Here is a 22,225-nt window from a genome sequence, read left to right as displayed (position 1 = left end):
TTTTAAGTGTAGTTTAGGGGTTATGTTTAATTTACTGTCATATTGAGTGTACATCGTCATGGTGAAAAAAAAACCTAATTTTTGTATTTGCAAAAATTTCAAACACAACCTAATCTAGTAAAACTCACATGGTTTCAATTACAGGCATTTTTACACATTTTGCATGTTTAGTTTAGAAATTATGATTGAATACATTTTTATTGCTTTTTTCGCATTATCTCAGGATTTTAAGAACATTACTGTCATATTGAGTAAAAAAATACTTTTTGTGTTTGCAAGCCTTAAGAAAGCATATGTTTCGAGGAAAACTCCCAAGAATCCATTATTTCAAACATTATTAGCCATTTTGCATGAGTGGTTTAGGAGTTATGATTTAAAAATTGTCATATTGTGTGACAGTTTACTTTCATAAAGAGTAAAACCTAATTTTTGCTTTTGCAAACCTTACTAAAACAACTGATTCTAGTGAAACTCACATGGATTTAATATTACTGGCATTTTTAGACATTTTGCATTGTTGGTTTAGGAATTATGTTGGAATACATTTTTATTGCTTTTTTCGCATTATCTCAGAATTTTAAGAACATTACTGTCATATTGAGTAAAAAAAAAATATTTTTGTGTTTGCAAGCCTTAAGAAAGCATATGTTTCGAGGAAAACTCACAATAATCCATTATTTCAAACATTATTAGCCATTTTGCATGAGTAGTTTAGGAGTTATGATTAAAAAACTGTCATATTGAGTGTGACAGTTTACTTTCATAAAGAGTAAAACCTAATTTTTGTTTTTGCAAACTTCACTAAAACAACTGATTCTAGTAAAACTCACATGGATTCAATAATACAGGCATTTTTACACATTTTGCATGTTTATTTTAGAAATTATGATTGAATACATTTTTATTGCTTTTTTCGCATTATCTCAGGATTTTAAGAACATTACTGTCATATTGAGTAAAAAAATACTTTTTGTGTTTGCAAGCCTTAAGAAAGCATATGTTTCGAGGAAAACTCACAATAATCCATTATTTCAAACATTATTAGCCATTTTGCATGAGTAGTTTAGGAGTTATGATTAAAAAATTGTCATATTGAGTGTGACAGTTTACTTTCATAAAGAGTAAAACCTAATTTTTGCTTTTGCAAACCTTACTGAAACAACTGATTCTAGTGAAACTCACAAGGATATAATATTACTGGCATTTTTAGACATTTTGCATTGTTGGTTTAGGAATTATGTTGGAATACATTTTTATTGCTTTTTTCGCATTATCTCAGAATTTTAAGAACATTACTGTCATATTGAGTAAAAAAAATACTTTTTGTGTTTGCAAGCCTTAAGAAAGCATATGTTTCAAGGAAAACTCCCAAGGATCCATTATTCCAAACATTATTAGCCATTTTGCATGAGTAGTTTAGGAGTTATGATTAAAAAACTGTCATATTGAGTGTGACAGTTTACTTTCCTAAAGAGTAAAACCTAATTTTTGTTTTTGCAAACCTTACTAAAACAACTGATTCGAGTAAAACTCACATGGATATAATATTACAGAAATTTTTAGACATTTTGCATTGTTGGTTTAGGAATTATGTTGGAATACATTTTTATGGCTTTTTTCGCATTATCTCAGAATTTTAAGAACATTACTGTCATATTGAGTAAAAAACTACATTTTGTGTTTGCAAGCCTTAAAAAACATATGTTTCGAGTAAAACTCACAAGGATGCATTATTTCAGGCAATATTAGCTCATTTTTAAGTGTAGTTTAGGAGTTATGTTTAATTTGCTGTCATATTGAGTGTACATTGTCATGGTGAAAAAAACCTAATTTTTGTATTTGCAAAAATTTCAAACACAACCTAATCTAGTAAAACTCACATGGTTTCAATATTACAGGCATTTTTACACATTTTGCATGTTTGGTTTAGAAATTATGATTGAATACATTTTTATTGCTTTTTTCGCATTATCTCAGGATTTTAAGAACATTTCTGTCATATTGAGTAAAAAAATACTTTTTGTGTTTGCAAGCCTTATGAAAGCCTATGTTTCGAGGAAAACTCTCAAGGATCCATTATTTCAAACATTATTAGCCATTTTGCATTAGTGGTTTAGGAGTTATGATTAAAAAACTGTCATATTGAGTGTGACAGTTTACTTTCATAAAGAGTAAAACCTAATTTTTGCTTTTGCAAACCTTACTAAAACAACTGATTCTAGTGAAACTCACATGGATTTAATATTACTGGAATTTTTAGACATTTTGCATTGTTGGTTTAGGAATTATGTTGGAATACATTTTTATTGCTTTTTTCGCATTATCTCAGAATTTTAAGAACATTACTGTCATATTGAGTAAAAAAAATTCTTTTTGTGTTTGCAAGCCTTAAGAAAGCATATGTTTCGAGGAAAACTCCCAATAATCCATTATTTCAAACATTATTAGCCATTTTACATGAGTAGTTTAGGAGTTATGATTAAACAACTGTCATATTGAGTGTGACAGTTTACTTTCATAAAGAGTAAAACCTAATTTTTGTTTTTGCAAACTTCATTAAAACAACTGATTCTAGTAAAACTCACATGGATTCAATAATACAGACATTTTTACAGATTTTGCATGTTTAGTTTAGAAATTATGATTAAATACATTTTTATGGCTTTTTTCGCATTATCTCAGGATTTTAAGAACATTACTGTCATATTGAGTAAAAAAATACTTTTTGTGTTTGCAAGGCTTAAGAAAGCATATGTTTCTAGGAAAACTCCTAAGAATCCATTATTTCAAACATTATTAGCCATTTTGCATGAGTAGTTTAGGAGTTATGATTAAAAAACTGTCATATTGAGTGTGACAGTTTACTTTCATAAAGAGTAAAACCTAATTTTTGTTTTTGCGAACTTCACTAAAACAACTGATTCTAGTAAAACTCACATGGATTCAATAATACAGGCATTTTTACACATTTTGCATGTTTGGTTTAGGAATTATGTTGGAATACATTTTTTTTTTGCTTTTTTCGTATTATCTCAGGATTTTAAGAACATTACTGTCATATTGAGTAAAAAACTACTTTTTGTGTTTGCAAGATTTAAAAAAGCATATGTTTCGAGGAAAACTCCTAAGGATGCATTATTTCAGGCATCAATAGCCATTTTGCTTGTGTGGATTAGGAGTTTTTAAATAACTGTCATATTGCGTGTGGCAGTTATACTGTCATTATGAGTAAAACCTAATTTTTGTATTTTTAAACCTTAAAACCTCCTGATTCTAGTAAAATTCACAAAGATACAATATTACAGGCATGTTTAGACATAATGCAGGTTTGGTTTTGGAGTTAGGTTTATAACTTTTCATATTTAGTATGACAGTTATACTGTCATATTAGTAAAAAAAAAAAGGCTTGTGTCTTTGCAAACCTTACAAAATATTTTTTTCCAGTAAAACTCACAAAGATACATTTCTCTTATTAGCCATTTTGCATGTGTGGTTTCGGAATTATGTTTAAATAACTGTCAGATACAGAGACAGAGACAGTATACATGGGGAAGGCGTGGCGCAGTTGGGAGAGTGGCCGTTCCAGCAACCTGAGGGTTCTTATTTCGATCCCCACCTTCTATCAACCTTGTTACGTCCGTTGTGTCCTTGAGGGAGACACTTTACCCTTGCTCCTGATGGGTTGTGGTTAGGGCCTTGCATGCCAGCTTCCACCATCAGTGTGTGAATGTGTGTGTGAATGGATGAATGTAAAAATAGTGTCAAAGCGCTTTGTGTACCTTGAAGGTAGAAAAGCGCTAGACAAGTATAGCCCATTTACCATAGTGAGTAAAACCAAATGTTTGTATTTACAAACCTTACAAAAACAACCCATTCTAGTAAAAGTCACACAGATACAATATTGTAGGCATTTTTAGACATAATGCATGTTTGGTTTTGGAGTTATGTTTGTATAACCTCCTTTCTGAGGCGCCACCTTATCGTGATAGAGGAGTTTGCGGGGCCCACTGATCCTAGGAGCTATGCTGTCTGTGGGCTTCTATGCCCCGTCACAGGCTCTCCCAAGACAAATAGGTCCTAGGTGAGGGATCAGACAAAGAGCAGCTCAAAGACCTTTACGAAAAGCACAAATCGAGGTCCTAGATTTTTCCTCGCCCGGACGCGGGTCACCGTGGCTCCCCTGTGGAGCCAGGCCCAGAGGTGGGGCACGATGGCGAGCGCCTGTTGGCTGGCTCAGCTCAATGAAGCAACGTGGTTCCCTCCTCCAATGGGCTCACCACTCATGGGCTGGGTTATAGAGGTCGGGTGCTGTGTGAGCTGAGCGGCAGCCGAAGGCAGGGCACTTGGCGGTCCGATCATCGTCTACATAAGCTAGCTCTTCTGACGTGAAATGTCACCTCGCTGGGAGGGAAGGAGCCTGAGCTGGTGTGCGAGGTGGAGAAGTTCCGGCTAGATATAGTTGGACTCACTTCGACGCACAGGAACCTGTTCTCTCGAGAGGGGCTGGACTCTCTTCCACTATGGCGTTGCAAGCAATGAGAGGCTGGGGTGGCAATTCTTGTTGTCCCCCCGGCTCAAAGACAAGAGTATGGGGTATCGGACTGTCTGATTGTGGCGGGTCGCTCCCTGTATGATCAGTGTAGGGCAGCCTTGGTCCGCCAAGGCTGCCCTTTGTCACCGATTCTGTTGTTAACTTTTATGGACAGAATTGCAGTCATGGCGTTGAGGGGATCCGGTTTGGTGGTTGCAGGATTATGTCTCTGCTTTTTGCAGTTGATGTGGTCCTGATGGCTTCAACTGGCCAGGATCTCCAGCTCTCATTGGATGGCCGAGTATGAAGCGACTGGGATGATAATCAGCACCTCCAAGTCCGAGTCCATGGTTCTCGCCCGGTAAAGGGTGAGGTGCCATTTCCAGGTTGAGGAGGCGATGGCACATACTAGATGGCCCCAAGTGGAGGAGTTCAAGTACCTAGGAGTCTTGTTCACGAGTGAGGGAAGAGTGGATCATGAGATCCACAGGCGGATCGGTGCGGCGTCTTCAGTAATGAGGACGCTATATCGATCCATTGTGGTGAAGAAGGAGCTGAGCCAGAATTAAAAGCTCTATATTTACCGGTCGATCTACATTCCCATCCTGCACCCATGGTCATGGTTATGACCGAAAAGACAAGATCAAAGACAAGCGGCCAAATTGAGTTTCCTCCGCCGGGTGGCGGGTCTCTCCCTTAGAGATAGGATAAGAAGCTCTGTCATCCGGGAGGAACTCAGAGTAAAGCGCTGCTCCTCCACATTGAGAGGAGCCAGGTGAGGTGGTTCGGGCATGTGCTCAGGATGCCACCCGAACGCCTCCCGAGGGAGGTGTTTAGGGCAAGTCCGACCGGCAGGAGGCCACGGGGAAGACCCAGGACACATTGGGAAGATTATGTCTCCCGGCTGGCCTGGGAACGCCTCAGGATCCCCCGAGAAGAGCTGGAAGAAGTGGCTGGGGAGAGGGAAGTCTGGGCTTCTCTGTTTAGGCTGCTGCCCCCGCAACCCGACCTCCGTTAAGCGGAAGAAATTGGATGGATTTAGTAACGACAACAAAAAATGCCCATCCATCTATTTTCTACCGCTTATTCCCTTTTGGGGTGGCAGGGGGCGCTGGAGCCTATCTCAGCTACAATCGGGCGGAAGGCGGTGTACACCCCGGACAAGTCGCCACCTCATCGCAAAAAAATGATTCTAGTAAAACTCACATGGATACAATTTTACAGGTATTTTTAGACATAATGCATGTTTGGTTTTGGAATTATGTTTATATAACTTTCATATGTATTATGACAGTTATACTGTCATCTTGAGTAAAACTAACTTGTGTCTTTACAAACATTACAAACTATGTTTTTCCAGTAAAACTCACAAAAATATTTTTTCCAGGCATTATTAGACATTTTTCATGTGTGGTTTAGGAAATATGTTTAAATAACTGTCATATTGAATGTGGCAGTTATACTGTTATGTGTAAAACCAAATTTTTGTATTTGCAAACCTTACAAAAACAACTGATTCTAGTAAAACTCACATAGATTCAATATTACAGGCATTTTTAGACATTTCACATGTTTGAATACATTTTTATTGCTTTTTTCGTTAGGGCAAGTCCGATCGGCAGGAGGCCACGGGGAAGACCCAGGACACATTGGGAAGACTATGTCTCAGGCTGGCCTGGGAACGCCTCGGGATCCCCCGAGAAGAGCTGGACAAAGTGGCTGGGGAGAGGGAAGTCTGGGCTTCTCTGCTTAGGCTGCTGCCCCCGCAACCCGACCTCGGATAAGCGGAAGAAAATGGATGGATTTAGTATGACAGTTATACTGTCATATTGAGTAAAAAAAACTATTTTTCATAGATTCAATATTACAGGCATCTTTAGATGGATTGCATGTTTGGTTTTGGAGATATGTTTATACAACTTTCATATTTAGTATGACAGTTATACTGTCATATTGAGTAAAAAAACAACAACTTGTGTCTGCAAACCTTACAAAAGATTATTATTCTAGTAAAACTAACAGAGATACATTTTTCCAAGCATTATTAGCATTTGTTGTTGTGGAGTTATAATGCTTGCGTTGAGAGGCGACGGGCTCGGGTGGCAATTCTTGCTGCCCCCCGGCTCAAAGCCTGCACATTGGAGTTCAACCCAGTGGACCAGTGGGTAGCTTTCCTCCGCCTTCGGGTGGGGGGACAGGTCCTGACTGTTGTTTGGCCTTACGCGCCAAACGGCAGCTCAGAGTACCCACCCTTTTTGGATTCACTCGAGGGAGTACTGGAAAGTGCTCCACCGGGTGATTCCCTCGTTCTACTGGGGGCCTTCAACGCTCATCTTGGCAACAACAGTGAAACCTGGAGAGGCGTGATTGGGAAGAATGGCCGCCCGGATCTGAACCCGAGTGGTGTTTTGTTATTGGACTTTTGTGCTCGTCACAGATTGTCAATAACAAACACCAAGTTCAAACATAAGGGTGTCCATATGTGCACTTGGCACCAGGACACCCTAGGCCGCAGTTCCATGATCGATTTTGTAGTTGTGTCATCGGATTTGCGGTCTCATGTTTTGGACACTCGGGTGAAGAGAGGGGCGGAGCTTTCTACCGATCACCACCTGGTGGTGAGTTGGCTGCGATGGTGGGGGAGGATGCCTGACAGACCTGGCAGGCCCAAACGCATTGTGAGGGTTTGCTGGGAACGCCTCTGGAAGAACTTTGAACATGTCACGAGGGAGGCGCTGGACATTGAGTCTGAGTGGACCATGTTCCGTGCCTCTCTTGTCGAGCCGGCTGATTGGAGCTGTGGCCGCAAGGAGTTTGGTGCCTGTCGTGGCGGTAATCCTAGAACCCGCTGGTGGACACCAGCAGTGAGGGATGCCGTCAAGCAGAAGAAAGAGCCTATCGGGTCCTTTTGGCTCATGGGACTCCAGAGGCAGCCGACAGACCAAGCGAAGTGCAGCTTCAGCGGTCGCAGAGGCAAAAACACGGACATGGGAGGAGTTTGGAGAAGCCATGGAAAACGACTTCCAGACGGCTTCGAAGCGATTCTGGACCACCATCCGCCGGCTCAAGGGGGGGCAGCAGTGCACTGTAACACCGTGTATGGTGAGGATGGTGCGCTGCTGACCTCTACTGCAGCTGTTATTGATCGGTGGAGGGAATACTTCGAAGACCTCCTTAATCCCACCAACATGTCTTCCTATGAGGAAGCAGTGCCTGGGGAATCTGTGGTGGGCTCTCCTATTTCTGGGGCTGAGGATGCCAAGGTAGTTAAAAAGCTCCTCAATGGCAACGCCCTGGGGGTGGATGAGATCCGTCCGGAGTTCCTTAAGGCTCTGGATGCTGTGGGGCTGTCTTGGTTGACAAGACTCTGCAACATCGCGTGGACATCGGGGGCGGTACTTCTGGATTGGGAGACCGGGGTGGTGGTTCCTCTCTTTAAGAAGGGGAACCAGAAGGTGTGTTTCAACTATCGTGAGATCACACTCCTCAGTCTTCCCGGTAAGGTCTATTCATGTGTACTGGAGAAGAGGCTACGCCGGATAGTCGAACCTCGGATTCAGGAGGAACAGTGTGGTTTATGTCCTGGTCGTGGAACTGCGGACCAGCTTTATACTCTCGGCAGGGTCCTTGAGGGTGCATGTGAGTTTGCCCAACCAGTCTACATGTGCTTTATGGACTTGGAGAAGGCATTCGACCATTTACCCCTGGAAGTCCTGTGGAGAGTGCTTAGAGAGTATGGGGTAACGGACTGTCTTATTGTGGCGGTTCGCTCCCTTTGCAAGAGTCAGAGCTTGGTCCGCATTGCCGGCAGTAAGTCGGACCCATTTCCAGTGAGGGTTGGACTCCGCCAAGGCTGCCCTTTGTCACCGATTCTGTTCATAACCTTTATGGACAGAATTTCTAGGCGCAGTCAGGGCGTTGAGGGGATCCGGTTTGGTGTCTGCAGGATTAGGTCTCTGCTATTTGCAGATGATGTGGTCCTGATGGTTTCATCTGGCCAAGATCTTCAGCCCTCACTGGATCGGTTCGCAGACGAGTGTGAAGTGACTGGGATGTGAATCAGCACCTCCAAGTCCGAGTCCATGGTTCTCGCCCGGAAAAGGGTGGAGTGCCATCTCCGGGTTGGGGAGGAGATCTTGCCCCAAGTGGAGGAGTTCAAGGACCTCAGAGTCTTGTTCACGAGTGAGGGAAGAGTGGATCGTGAGATCGACAGGCGGAACGGTGCGGCGTCTTCAGTAATGCGGACGCTGTATTGATCCGTTGTGGTGAAGAAGGAGCTGAGCCGGAAGGCAAAGCTCTCGATTTACCGGTCGATCTACGTTCCCATCCTCACCTATGGTCATGAGCTTTGTGTCATGGCCGAAAGGACAAAATCACGGGTACAAGCGGCCGAAATGAGTATCCTCCGCCGGGTGGCGGGGCTCTCCCTTAGAGATAGGGTGAGAAGCTCTGTCATCCGGGAGGAGCTCAAAGTAAAGCCATTGCTCCTCCATTTCGAGAGGAGCCAGATGAGGTGGTTCGGGCATCTGGTCAGGATGCCACCCGAACGCCTCCCTTGGGAGGTGTTTCGGGCACGTCCGACCGGTAGGAGGCCCAGGAAGACCCAGGAAACGGGAAGCTTATCTCTCCCGGCTGGCCTGAGAACGCCCCAGGAATTATGATGGAATACATTGTTTTTGCTTATTTCGCATTATCTCAGGATTTTAAGAACTTTACTGTCATATTGAGGAAAACAAATACTTTTTGTGTTTGCAATCCTTACAAAAAGCATATGTTTCGAGTAAAACTCACAAGAATGCCTTATTTCAGGCATTATTAGCCATTTTTTATGTGTAGTTTAGGCATACTTGCCAAGCCTCCTGGATTTTCCAGGAGACTCCTGAAATTCAGCGCCTCTCCCGAAAACCTCCCGGGACAAATTTTCTCCCGAAAATCTCCCGAAATTCAGGCTGATCTGAGTGAGGACAGCCTGTATTCACGTCTGCTTTCCCACGATATAAACAGCCTGCCTGCCCAATCACGTTATAACTGTAGAATGATCGAGGGTGAGTTCTTGGTTTCTTATGTGGGTTTATTGTTAGGTAGTTTCATTAACGTCCTCCCAGCGCGGTAACAACACAAAACAACAGCAGTCACGTTTTCGTCTACCGTAAAGCAGTTTGTCTGCCGTAAACAGCAATGTTGTGACACACTTTAAACAGGGCAATACTGCCATCTACTGTACATGCATATGTAACAATAACATCCAGGGCTTTTAGAGAGTGCAGTGCACAACTGCGCACACAACAACGAGACGAAGCAGAAGAACGCGGAAGATACAGCCATGGCGACGCCGACGATGAGTAAGATGAAGAAACACGCTTATAAGTTCCAAGCCGGGCTGCGATTGGACCTGGATAGCCTCCGGGAAGAAGTAGTGGAATACCAAGTGCTTGGCAGTGAAGATCTTCCTCAGGAAGCAAAGATTGACCGGTTTTTGGCCATGCTCGGGAGGGATGGAAAATTCCAGTCTCTCGTGCATTTGATGAAAGCACTTTTGTGCGTGCCACACAGCAATGCATCATCAGAGAGGGTGTTCAGCATGGTTATAAAAATAGTGACAGAGAATAGAACAAGGATGGACAATTCAACCCTTAACTCAACAATGAGTAGATGAGTGTTATGTGTGTGTATATGTGTAAATAAATGAAAACTGAAATTCAAGTCTTTATTTTTTAAATATATATATATATATATATATATATATATATATATATATATATGTCTTATGTCTCCTGATGATTGAGGGAACCCCTCATGAAACAGGCCTGTAGAGATGAAGTAGTCTTGTGATTTTTTTCCCCACACATATATATATATATATATATATATATATATATATATATGAAATACTTGACTTGGTGAATTCTAGCTCTAAATATACTCCTCCCCTCTTAACCACACCCTCAACCACGCCCCCACCCCACCCCAGACCATGCCTTCCCCACCCCCACCTCCTGAAATCGGAGGTCTCAATGTTGGCAAGTATGAGTTTAGGAGTTATGTTTAAATAACTGTCATAGTGAGTGTCAAATTGTCATATTGAGTAAAAAAAACTAACTTGTGTCTTTGCAAACCTCACAAAAGAAAACGTTTCTAATAAAAATCACAAAGATACATTTCTTCACGCATTATTAGACATTTTTCATGTGTGGTTTAGGAGTTATGTTTAAATAACTGTCATATTGAGTGTGGCAGTTATACTGTCATTATGTGTAAAACCTAATTTTGTATTTGCAAACCTTATAAAAACAACTGATTCTAGTAAAACATAGATTCAATTTTACAGGCATTTTTAGACATTTTACATGTTTGGTTTAGAGTTGTGTTTGAATACATTTGTATTGCTTTTTTCATTAGGGCAAGTCCGACGGGCAGGAGGCCGCGGGGAAGACCCAGGACACATTGGGAAGACTATGTCTCCCGGCTGGGCTGTCGAACGCCTCGGGATCCCCCGAGAAGAGCTGGACGAAGTGGTTGGGGATAGGGAAGTCCGGGCTTCTCTGCTTAGGCTGCTGCCCCTGCAACCGGACCTCGGATAAGCGGAAGAAAATGGATGGATTTAGTATGACAGTTATACTGTCATATTAAGTAAAAAAAACTAACTTACAAAATATATTTTTTCTAGTAAATCTAACAAAGATACATTTCTCCAAGCATTATTAGTCATTTTGCATTTGTTGTTTAGGAGTTATGTTTAAATAACTGTCATAGTGAGTAAAACCTAATTTTTGTATTTGCAAAAACCTTACAAAAACAACTGGATGCAATATTGCAGGCATTTTTAGACATGATGCATGTTTGATTTTGGAGTTGTGTTTATATAACTTTCATATTTAGTATTACAGTAATACTGTCATATTGAGTAATAAAAACTAACTTGTGTCTTTACAAACCTTACAAAATATTTTTTTTCCTGAAAAACTCACAAAGAGACATTTCTCCAGGCATTATTAGCCATTTGGCATGTGTGGTTTAGAAGTTATGTTTAAATAACTGTCAGATTGAGTGTGACAGTATACTGTGAGTAAAACCCATATTTTGTATTTGCAAATCTTACAAAAACAACTGATTCTAGTAAAACTCACATGGATACAAAATTACAGGCATTTTTAGAGATAATGCATGTTTGGTTTTGGAGTTATGTTTATATAACTTTCATGTTTAGTATGACAGTAACACTGTCATATTGAGTAAAAAAAACTAACTTGTGTCGGTACAAACATTACGAAAAATTTTTTTTCCAGTAAAACTCACAAAGAGACATTTCTCCAGGCATTGATAGCCGTTGTGCATGTGTGGTTTAGGAGTTATGTTTAAATAGATTTCAAATTGAATGTGGCAGTTATACTGTCATTATGAGTGAAACCTAATGTTTGTAATTGTAAACCTTACCAAAATACCTGATTCTGGTAAAACTCACATAGATTCAATATTACATGCATTTTTAGACGGATTGCATATTTGGTTTTGGAGTTTTGATTATACAACTTTCATATTTAGTATGACAGTTATACTGTATATTACCATTGAGTAAAAAAAAAACCTAACTTGTGTCTTTGCAAACCTTACAAAAGATCGTTATTCTAGTAAAGACTTAGACTTAGACTTAGACTTTCTTTTTATTGTCATTCAAATTTGAACTTTACAGCACAGATAAGAACGAAATGTCGTAGTGCAGGATAAAAAAGCAATAAGGTGCATATTTCGATACATAAATATATATAAATAATATATAAATACTATATATATACATATATATATATATATATATATATATATAAATATATATATATATATACATATATATATATATATAATAAATAAATATATATAAATATATAAAAAAATAGATAAATAGATTAATGTGCAGATAAATATATTGCACTTTTTCCACATGCGCCCACGTTTATGGGTGTATGTTATATTGTTTATTTCATTCCAGCGAGTTAATTCATTTTGAGGGGAGTTGAGGAGATAATTTAATTATGATGCGTTCAAGAGTCTTACGGCCTGAGGGAAGAAGCTGCTACAGAAGCTTCGGAGGCTGCGGAACATCTTTCTAGAGTCCAGCAGTGAAAACTGTCCTTGGTGGGGGTGGGAGGAGTCTTTGCAAATTTTCTGAGCCCTGGTCAGGCAGCACTTTTTGCGATCTCCTGGATAGGAGGAAGAGGAGTCCTGATGATCTTTTCCGCCGTCCTCACCACTCTCTGGAGATACTTCCAGTCTGAGGCACTGCAGGCTCCAGTCCAGACAGAGATGCTGTTGGTCAGCAGGCTCGCTATAACAACGATACATCTCTCCAAGCATTAATAGCTATTTTGCATTTGTTGTTTAGGAGTTATGTTTAAATAACTGTCAAAGTAAATAAAACCTAATTTTGGTATTTGAAAACCTTACAAAAACAACTGATTCTAGTAAAACTCACACAGATACAATATTACAGGCATTTTTAGACACAATACATGTTTGGTTTTGGAGTAATGTTTGGCGCAGTGGAAGAATGGCCGTGCGCGACCCGAGGGTCCCTGGTTCAATCCCCACCTAGTACCAACCTCGTCATGTCCGTTGTGTCCTGAGCAAGACACTTCACCCTTGCTCCTGATGGGTGCTGTTTAGCGCCTTGCATGGCAGCTCCCTCCATCAGTGTGTGATGGGTAAATGTGGAAGTAGTGTCAAAGCACTTTGAGTACCTTGAAGGTAGAAAAGCGCTATACAAGTACAACCCATTTATTTATTTATTTATTTATATATAGTATAACAGGTATACTGTTATATTGAGTAAAAAAAACTAACTTGTGTCTTTACAAACCTTACACAATATATTTTTTTCTAGTAAAACTCACAAAAAGACTTTCTTTTTATTGTCATTCAAATTTGAACTTTACAGCATAGATAACATAATTTCGTTACATAAGCTCATGGTAGTGCAGGATAAAAAAGCAATAAGGTGCATATATAAATAAATAAATATAAATAATATATAAATATACATATAAAATAAATAAATATACTTAAATATATATAAATAAATAAAAAGATTACTGTGCAGATAAATATATTGCACTTTTTCCACATGCGCCCATGGGTGTATGTTATATTGTTTTTTTTTTATTCCAGCGAGTTAATCCATTTTGAGGGGAGTTGAGGGGATAATTTAATTATAATGCGTTCAAGAGTCTTACGGCCTGAGGGAAGAAGCTGGAGGTTCTGCTTCGGAGGCTGCGGAACCTCTTAGAGTCCAGCAGTGAAAACAGTCCTTGGTGGGGGTGGGAGGAGTCTTTGCAAAATTTCTGAGCCCTGGTCAGGCAGCGCTTTTTGCGATCTCCTGGATAGGAGGAAGAGGATTCCTGAAGATATTTTCCGCCGTCCTCACCACTCTCTGGAGAGACTTCCAGTCTGAGGGACTGCAGGCTCCAGTCCAGACAGAGATGCTGTTGGTCAGCAGGCTCTCTATAACAAAGATACAGTTCTCCAAGCATTATTAGCTATTTGCATTTGTTGTTTAGGATTTATGTTTAAATAACTGTCATAGTGAGTAAAACCTAAATTTATTTAATCTATTTGCAAACCTTACAAAAACAATTGATTCTAGTAAAACTCATAGATACAATATCACAGGCATTTTTAGACATAATGCATGTTTGGTTTTGGAGTTGTGTTTATATAACTTTCATATTTAGTATTACAGTAATACTGTCATATTGAGTAAAAAAAAAACTAACTTGTGTCTTTACAAACCTTACAAAATATTTTTCCCAGTAAAACTCAAAGATACATTTCTACAGGCATTATTAGCCATTTTGCATGTGCGGTTTAGGATTTATGTTTAAATAACTGTCATATTGAGTGTGACAGTAAAGTCATAGTGAGTAAAACAAACTAACTTGTGTCTTTGCAATGCTTACAAAAGAAAATGTTACTAGTAAAACTCACAAAAGATACATTTCTTCATGCATTATTAGAAAATGTTCATGTGTAGTTTAGGAGTTATGTTTTAATAACTGTCAAATTGAGTGTGGCAGTTATACTGTCATTAAGTGTTAAACCTAATTTTTGTATTTGCAAACCTTACAAAAACAACTGATTCTAGTAAAACTCACATAGATTCAATATTGCAGGCATTTTAGACATTTCACATGTTTGGTTTAGGAGTTGTGTTTGAATACATTTTAATTGTTTTTTTCGTTAGGGCAAGTCCGACCGGCAGGAGGCCACGGGGAAGCCCCAGGACACATTGGGAAGACTATGTCAGCCGGCTGGCCTGGGAACGCTTCGGGATCCCCCGAGAAGAGCTGGACGAAGTGGCTGGGGAGAAGGAAGTCTGGGCTTCTCTGCTTAGGCTACTGCCCCCGCAACCCGACCTCGGATAAGCGGAAGAAAATGGATACATTTAGTATGACAGTTATACTATTATATTGAGTAAAAAAAACTAACTTGTGTCTTTAAAAAACCTTACAAATTATATGTTTTCTAGTAAAACTCACAAAGATACATCTCCAGGCATTATAAGCCATTTTACATGTGGTTTAGGGGTTATGTTTAAATAACTGCCATATTGAATGTGGCAGTTATACTGTCATTATGAGTAAAACCTAATTTTTGTAATTGTAAACCTTACCAAAATACCTGATTCTGGTAAAACTCACATAGATTCAATATTACAGGCATTTTTAGACGGATTGCATGTGTATTTTTGAAATTATGTTTATACAACTTTCTTATTTAGTATGACAGTGATACTATCATATTGAGTAAAAAAAACTAACTTGTGTCTTTGCAAACCTTACAAAAGAACATTTTAGTAAAACTCAAAGATACATCTCCAGGCATTATTAGTCATTTTGCATTTGTTGTTTAGGAGTTATGTTTAAATAACAGTATACTCTCATATAGAGTAAAACCAAATTTTTGTATTTGCAAACCTTACAAAAACAACTGATTCTAGTAAAATTCACATGCATTCAATATTACAGTTATTTTTAGACATTTTGCCTGTTTGGTTTAGAAATTATGATGGAATACATTTGTATTGCTTTTTTCGCATTATCTCAGGATTTTAGGAATATTACTGTCGTATTGAGTAAAAAACTACTTTTTGTGTTTGCAAGCCTTAAAAAAAGCATATGTTTCGAGTAAAACTCACAATAATGCATTATTTCAGGCAATATTAGCTCATTTTTATGTGTAGTTTAGGGTTATGTTTATTTACTGTCATATTGAGTGTACATTGTCATGGTGAAAAAAAACCTAATTTTTTCATTTGCAAAAATTTCAAACACAACCGATTCTAGTAAAACTCACATGGATTCAATATTACAGGCATTTTCCCACATTTTGCATGTTTGATTTAGGAAATATGATTGAATATATTTTCATTGCTTTTTTCGCATTATCTCAGGATTTTAGGAATATTACTGTCATATTGAGTAAAAAAATACTTTTTGTGTTTGCAAGCCTTAAGAAAGCATATGTTTCGAGGAAAACTCCCAAGGATCCATTATTTCAAACATTATTAGCCATTTTGCATGAGTAGTTTAGGAGTTATGATTAAAAAACTGTCATATTGAGTGTGACAGTTTACTTTCCTAAAGAGTAAAACCTAATTTTTGTTTTGGCAAACCTTACTAAAACAACTGATTCTAGTAAAACGCACATGGATATAATATTACAGAAATTTTTAGACATTTTGCATTGTTGGTTTAGGAATTATGTTGGAATACATTTTTATTGCTTTTTTCGCATTATCTCAGGATTTTAAGAACATTACTGTCATATTGAGTAAAAAACTACTTTTTGTGTTTGCAAGCCTTAAAAAAGCATATGTTTCGAGTAAAACTCACAAGAATGCATTATTTCAGGCAACATTAGCTAATTTTTAAGTGTAGTTTAGGAGTTATGTTTAATTTACCGTCATATTGAGTGTACATCGTCATGGTGAAAAAAACCTAATTTTTGTATTTGCAAAAACTTCAAACACAACCTAATCTAGTAAAACTCACATGGATTCAATATTACAGGCATTTTTACACATTTTGCATGTTTGATTTAGGAAATATGATTGAATATATTTTCATTGCTTTTTTCGCATTATCTCAGTATTTTAGGAATATTACCGTCATATTGAGTAAAAAGCTACTTTTTGTTTGCAAGATTTGAAAAAGCATATGTTTCGAGTAAAACTCCGTAGAATGCATTATTTGAGGCATCATTAGACATTTTGCATGTGTAGTTTAGGAGTTATGATTAAATAAATGTCATATTGAGTGTGACAGTTTACTTTCATAAAGAGTAAAACCTAATTTTTGTTTTTGCAAACTTCACTAAAACAACTGATTCTAGTAAAACTCACATGGATTTAATATTACAGGCATTTTTAGACATTTTGCATTGTTGGTTTAGGATTTATGTTGGAATACATTTTTATTGCTTTTTTCGCATTATCTCAGAATTTTAAGAACATTACTGTAATATTGAATAAAAACTACTATTTGTGTCTGCAAGCCTTAAGAAAGCATATGTTTCGAGGAAAACTCCCAAGGCTCCATTATTTCAAACATTATTAGCCATTTTGCATGAGTAGTTTAGGAGTTATGATTAAAAAACTGTCATATTCAGTGTGACAGTTTACTTTCATAAAGAGAAAAACCTAATTTTTGTTTTTGCAAACTTTACTAAAACAACTGATTCTAGTAAAACTCACATGGATTCAATAATACAGGCATTTTTACACATTTTGCATGTTTACTTTAGAAATTATGATTGAATACATTTTTATTGCTTTTTTCGCATTATCTCAGGATTTTAAGAACTTTACTGTCATTTTGAGTAAAAAAATACTTTTTGTGTTTGCAAGCCTTAAGAAAGCATATGTTTCGAGGAAAACTCCCAAGGATCCATTATTTCAAACATTATTAGCCATTTTGCATGAGTGGTTTAGGAGTTATGATTAAAAAATTGTCACATTGAGTGTGACAGTTTACTTTCATAAAGAGTAAAACCTAATTTTTGCTTTTGCAAACCTTACTAAAACAACTGATTCTAGTGAAACTCACAAGGATATAATATTACTGGCATTTTTAGACATTTTGCATTGTTGGTTTAGGAATTATGTTGGAATACATTTTTATTGCTTTTTTCGCATTATCTCAGAATTTTAAGAACATTACTGTCATATTGAGTAAAAAAAAACGTTTTGTGTTTGCAAGCCTTAAGAAAGCATATGTTTCAAGGAAAACTCCCAAGGATCCATTATTTCAAACATTATTAGCCATTTTGCATGAGTAGTTTAGGAGTTATGATTAAAAAACTGTCATATTGAGTGTGACGTTTACTTTCATAAAGAGTAAAACTTAATTTTTGTTTTTGCAAACTTTACTAAAACAACTGATTCTAGTAAAACTCACATGGATTCAATAATACAGGCATTTTTACACATTTTGCATGTTTGGTTTAGAAATTATGATTGAAGATTTTTTTTTGGCTTTTTTCGCATTATCTCAGGAATTGAAGAACATTACTGTCATATTGAGTAAAAAAATACTTTTTGTGTTTGCAAGCCTTAAGAAAGCATATGTTTCGAGGAAAACTCCCAAGGATCCATTATTTCAAACATTATTAGCCATTTTGCATGAGTAGTTTAGGAGTTATGATTAAAAAACTGTCATATTGAGTGTGACAGTTTACTTTCCTAAAGAGTAAAACCTAATTTTTGTTTTGGCAAACCTTACTAAAACAACTGATTCTAGTAAAACGCACATGGATATAATATTACAGAAATTTTTAGACATTTTGCATTGTTGGTTTAGGAATTATGTTGGAATACATTTTTATTGCTTTTTTCGCATTATCTCAGGATTTTAAGAACATTACTGTCATATTGAGTAAAAAACTACTTTTTGTGTTTGCAAGCCTTAAAAAAGCATATGTTTCGAGTAAAACTCACAAGAATGCATTATTTCAGGCAACATTAGCTAATTTTTAAGTGTAGTTTAGGAGTTATGTTTAATTTACCGTCATATTGAGTGTACATCGTCATGGTGAAAAAAACCTAATTTTTGTATTTGCAAAAACTTCAAACACAACCTAATCTAGTAAAACTCACATGGATTCAATATTACAGGCATTTTTACACATTTTGCATGTTTGATTTAGGAAATATGATTGAATATATTTTCATTGCTTTTTTCGCATTATCTCAGTATTTTAGGAATATTACCGTCATATTGAGTAAAAAGCTACTTTTTGTTTGCAAGATTTGAAAAAGCATATGTTTCGAGTAAAACTCCGTAGAATGCATTATTTGAGGCATCATTAGACATTTTGCATGTGTAGTTTAGGAGTTATGATTAAATAAATGTCATATTGAGTGTGACAGTTTACTTTCATAAAGAGTAAAACCTAATTTTTGTTTTTGCAAACTTCACTAAAACAACTGATTCTAGTAAAACTCACATGGATTTAATATTACAGGCATTTTTAGACATTTTGCATTGTTGGTTTAGGATTTATGTTGGAATACATTTTTATTGCTTTTTTCGCATTATCTCAGAATTTTAAGAACATTACTGTAATATTGAATAAAAACTACTATTTGTGTCTGCAAGCCTTAAGAAAGCATATGTTTCGAGGAAAACTCCCAAGGCTCCATTATTTCAAACATTATTAGCCATTTTGCATGAGTAGTTTAGGAGTTATGATTAAAAAACTGTCATATTCAGTGTGACAGTTTACTTTCATAAAGAGAAAAACCTAATTTTTGTTTTTGCAAACTTTACTAAAACAACTGATTCTAGTAAAACTCACATGGATTCAATAATACAGGCATTTTTACACATTTTGCATGTTTACTTTAGAAATTATGATTGAATACATTTTTATTGCTTTTTTCGCATTATCTCAGGATTTTAAGAACTTTACTGTCATTTTGAGTAAAAAAATACTTTTTGTGTTTGCAAGCCTTAAGAAAGCATATGTTTCGAGGAAAACTCCCAAGGATCCATTATTTCAAACATTATTAGCCATTTTGCATGAGTGGTTTAGGAGTTATGATTAAAAAATTGTCACATTGAGTGTGACAGTTTACTTTCATAAAGAGTAAAACCTAATTTTTGCTTTTGCAAACCTTACTAAAACAACTGATTCTAGTGAAACTCACAAGGATATAATATTACTGGCATTTTTAGACATTTTGCATTGTTGGTTTAGGAATTATGTTGGAATACATTTTTATTGCTTTTTTCGCATTATCTCAGAATTTTAAGAACATTACTGTCATATTGAGTAAAAAAAAACGTTTTGTGTTTGCAAGCCTTAAGAAAGCATATGTTTCAAGGAAAACTCCCAAGGATCCATTATTTCAAACATTATTAGCCATTTTGCATGAGTAGTTTAGGAGTTATGATTAAAAAACTGTCATATTGAGTGTGACGTTTACTTTCATAAAGAGTAAAACTTAATTTTTGTTTTTGCAAACTTTACTAAAACAACTGATTCTAGTAAAACTCACATGGATTCAATAATACAGGCATTTTTACACATTTTGCATGTTTGGTTTAGAAATTATGATTGAAGATTTTTTTTTGGCTTTTTTCGCATTATCTCAGGAATTGAAGAACATTACTGTCATATTGAGTAAAAAAATACTTTTTGTGTTTGCAAGCCTTAAGAAAGCATATGTTTCGAGGAAAACTCCCAAGGATCCATTATTTCAAACATTATTAGCCATTTTGCATGAGTAGTTTAGGAGTTATGATTAAAAAACTGTCATATTGAGTGTGACAGTTTACTTTCCTAAAGAGTAAAACCTAATTTTTGTTTGGGCAAACCTTACTAAAACAACTGATTCTAGTAAAACGCACATGGATATAATATTACAGAAATTTTTAGACATTTTGCATTGTTGGTTTAGGAATTATGTTGGAATACATTTATTGCTTTTTTCGCATTATCTCAGAATTTTAAGAACATTACTGTCATATTGAGTAAAAAACTACTTTTTGTGTTTGCAAGCCTTAAAAAAGCATATGTTTCGAGTAAAACTCACAAGAATGCATTATTTCAGGCAATATTAGCTCATTTGTATGTGTAGTTTAGGAGTTATGTTTAATTTACTGTCATATTGAGTGTACATTGTCATGGTAAAAAAAAACCACTTTTTCTAATTGCAAACCTTTCAAACACAACTGATTCTAGTAAAACATACATTGATTCAATATTACAGGCATTTTTACACATTTTGCATGTTTGGTTTAGGAATTATAATGGAATACATTTTTTTTTTGCTTTTTTCGTATTATCTCAGGATTTTGAGAACATTACTGTCATATTGAGTAAAAAACTACTTTTTGTGTTTGCAAGATTTAAAAAAGCATATGTTTCGAGGAAAACTCCTAAGGATGCATTATTTCAGGCATAAATAGCCATTTTGCTTGTGTGGATTAGGAGTTTTTAAATAACTGTCATATTGCGTGTGGCTGTTAGTTACCTAATTTTTGTATTTTTAAACCTTAAAACCTCCTGATTCTAGTAAAATTCACAAAGATACAATATTACAGGCATTTTTAAACATAATGCAGGTTTGGTTTTGGAGTTAGGTTTATAACTTTTCATATTTAGTATGACAGTTATACTGTCATATTAAGTAAAAAAAAAAGAGACTTGTGTCTTTGCAAACCTTACAAAATATTTTTTTCCAGTAAAACTCACAAAGATACATTTCTCTTATTAGCCATTTTGCATGTGTGGTTTCGGAATTATGTTTAAATAACTGTCAGATACAGATACATGGGGAAGGCGTGGCGCAGTTGGGAGAGTGGCCGTTCCAGAAACCTGAGGGTTCTTAGTTCGATCCCCACCTTCTACCAACCTCGTCACGTCCGTTGTGTCCTTGAGGGAGACACTTTACCCTTGCTCCTGATGGGTTGTGGTTAGGGCCTTGCATGCCAGCTTCCGCCATCAGTGTGTGAATGTGTGTGTGAATGGATCAATGTAAAAATAGTGTCAAAGCGCTTTGTGTACCTTGAAGGTAGAAAAGCGCTATACAAGTATAGCCCAATTACCATAGTGAGTAAAACCAAATGTTTGTATTTACAAACCTTACAAAAACAACCCATTCTAGTAAAAGTCACACAGATACAATATTGTAGGCATTTTTAGACATAATGAATGTTTGGTTTTGGAGTTATGTTTATATAACCTCCTTTCTGAGCCGCCACCTTATCGTGGTAGAGGAGTTTGCGGGGCCCACTGATCCTAGGAGCTATGCTGTCTGTGGGCTTCTATGCCCCCTCACAGGCTCTCCCAAGACAAATAGGTCCTAGGTGAGGGATCAGACAAAGAGCAGCTCAAAGACCTTTATGAAAAGTACAAATCGAGGTCCTAGATTTTTCCTCGCCCGGACGCGGGTCACCGTGGCTCCCCTGTGGAGCCAGGCCCAGAGGTGGGGCACGATGGCGAGCGCCTGTTGGCTGGCTCAGCTCAATGAAGCAACGTGGTTCCCTCCACCAATGGGCTCACCACTCATGGGCTGGGTTATAGAGGTCGGGTGCAGTGTGAGCTGAGCGGCAGCCGAAGGCAGGGCACTTGGTGGTCCGATCATCGGCTACATAAGCTAGCTCTTCTGACGTGAAATGTCACCTCGCTGGGAGGGAAGGA

This window comes from Nerophis lumbriciformis, linkage group LG28 (genome assembly GCF_033978685.3).
Source record: "Nerophis lumbriciformis linkage group LG28, RoL_Nlum_v2.1, whole genome shotgun sequence".
Classification (NCBI taxonomy): Eukaryota; Metazoa; Chordata; class Actinopteri; order Syngnathiformes; family Syngnathidae; genus Nerophis; species Nerophis lumbriciformis.
This window is presented reverse-complemented; position numbering follows the sequence as displayed.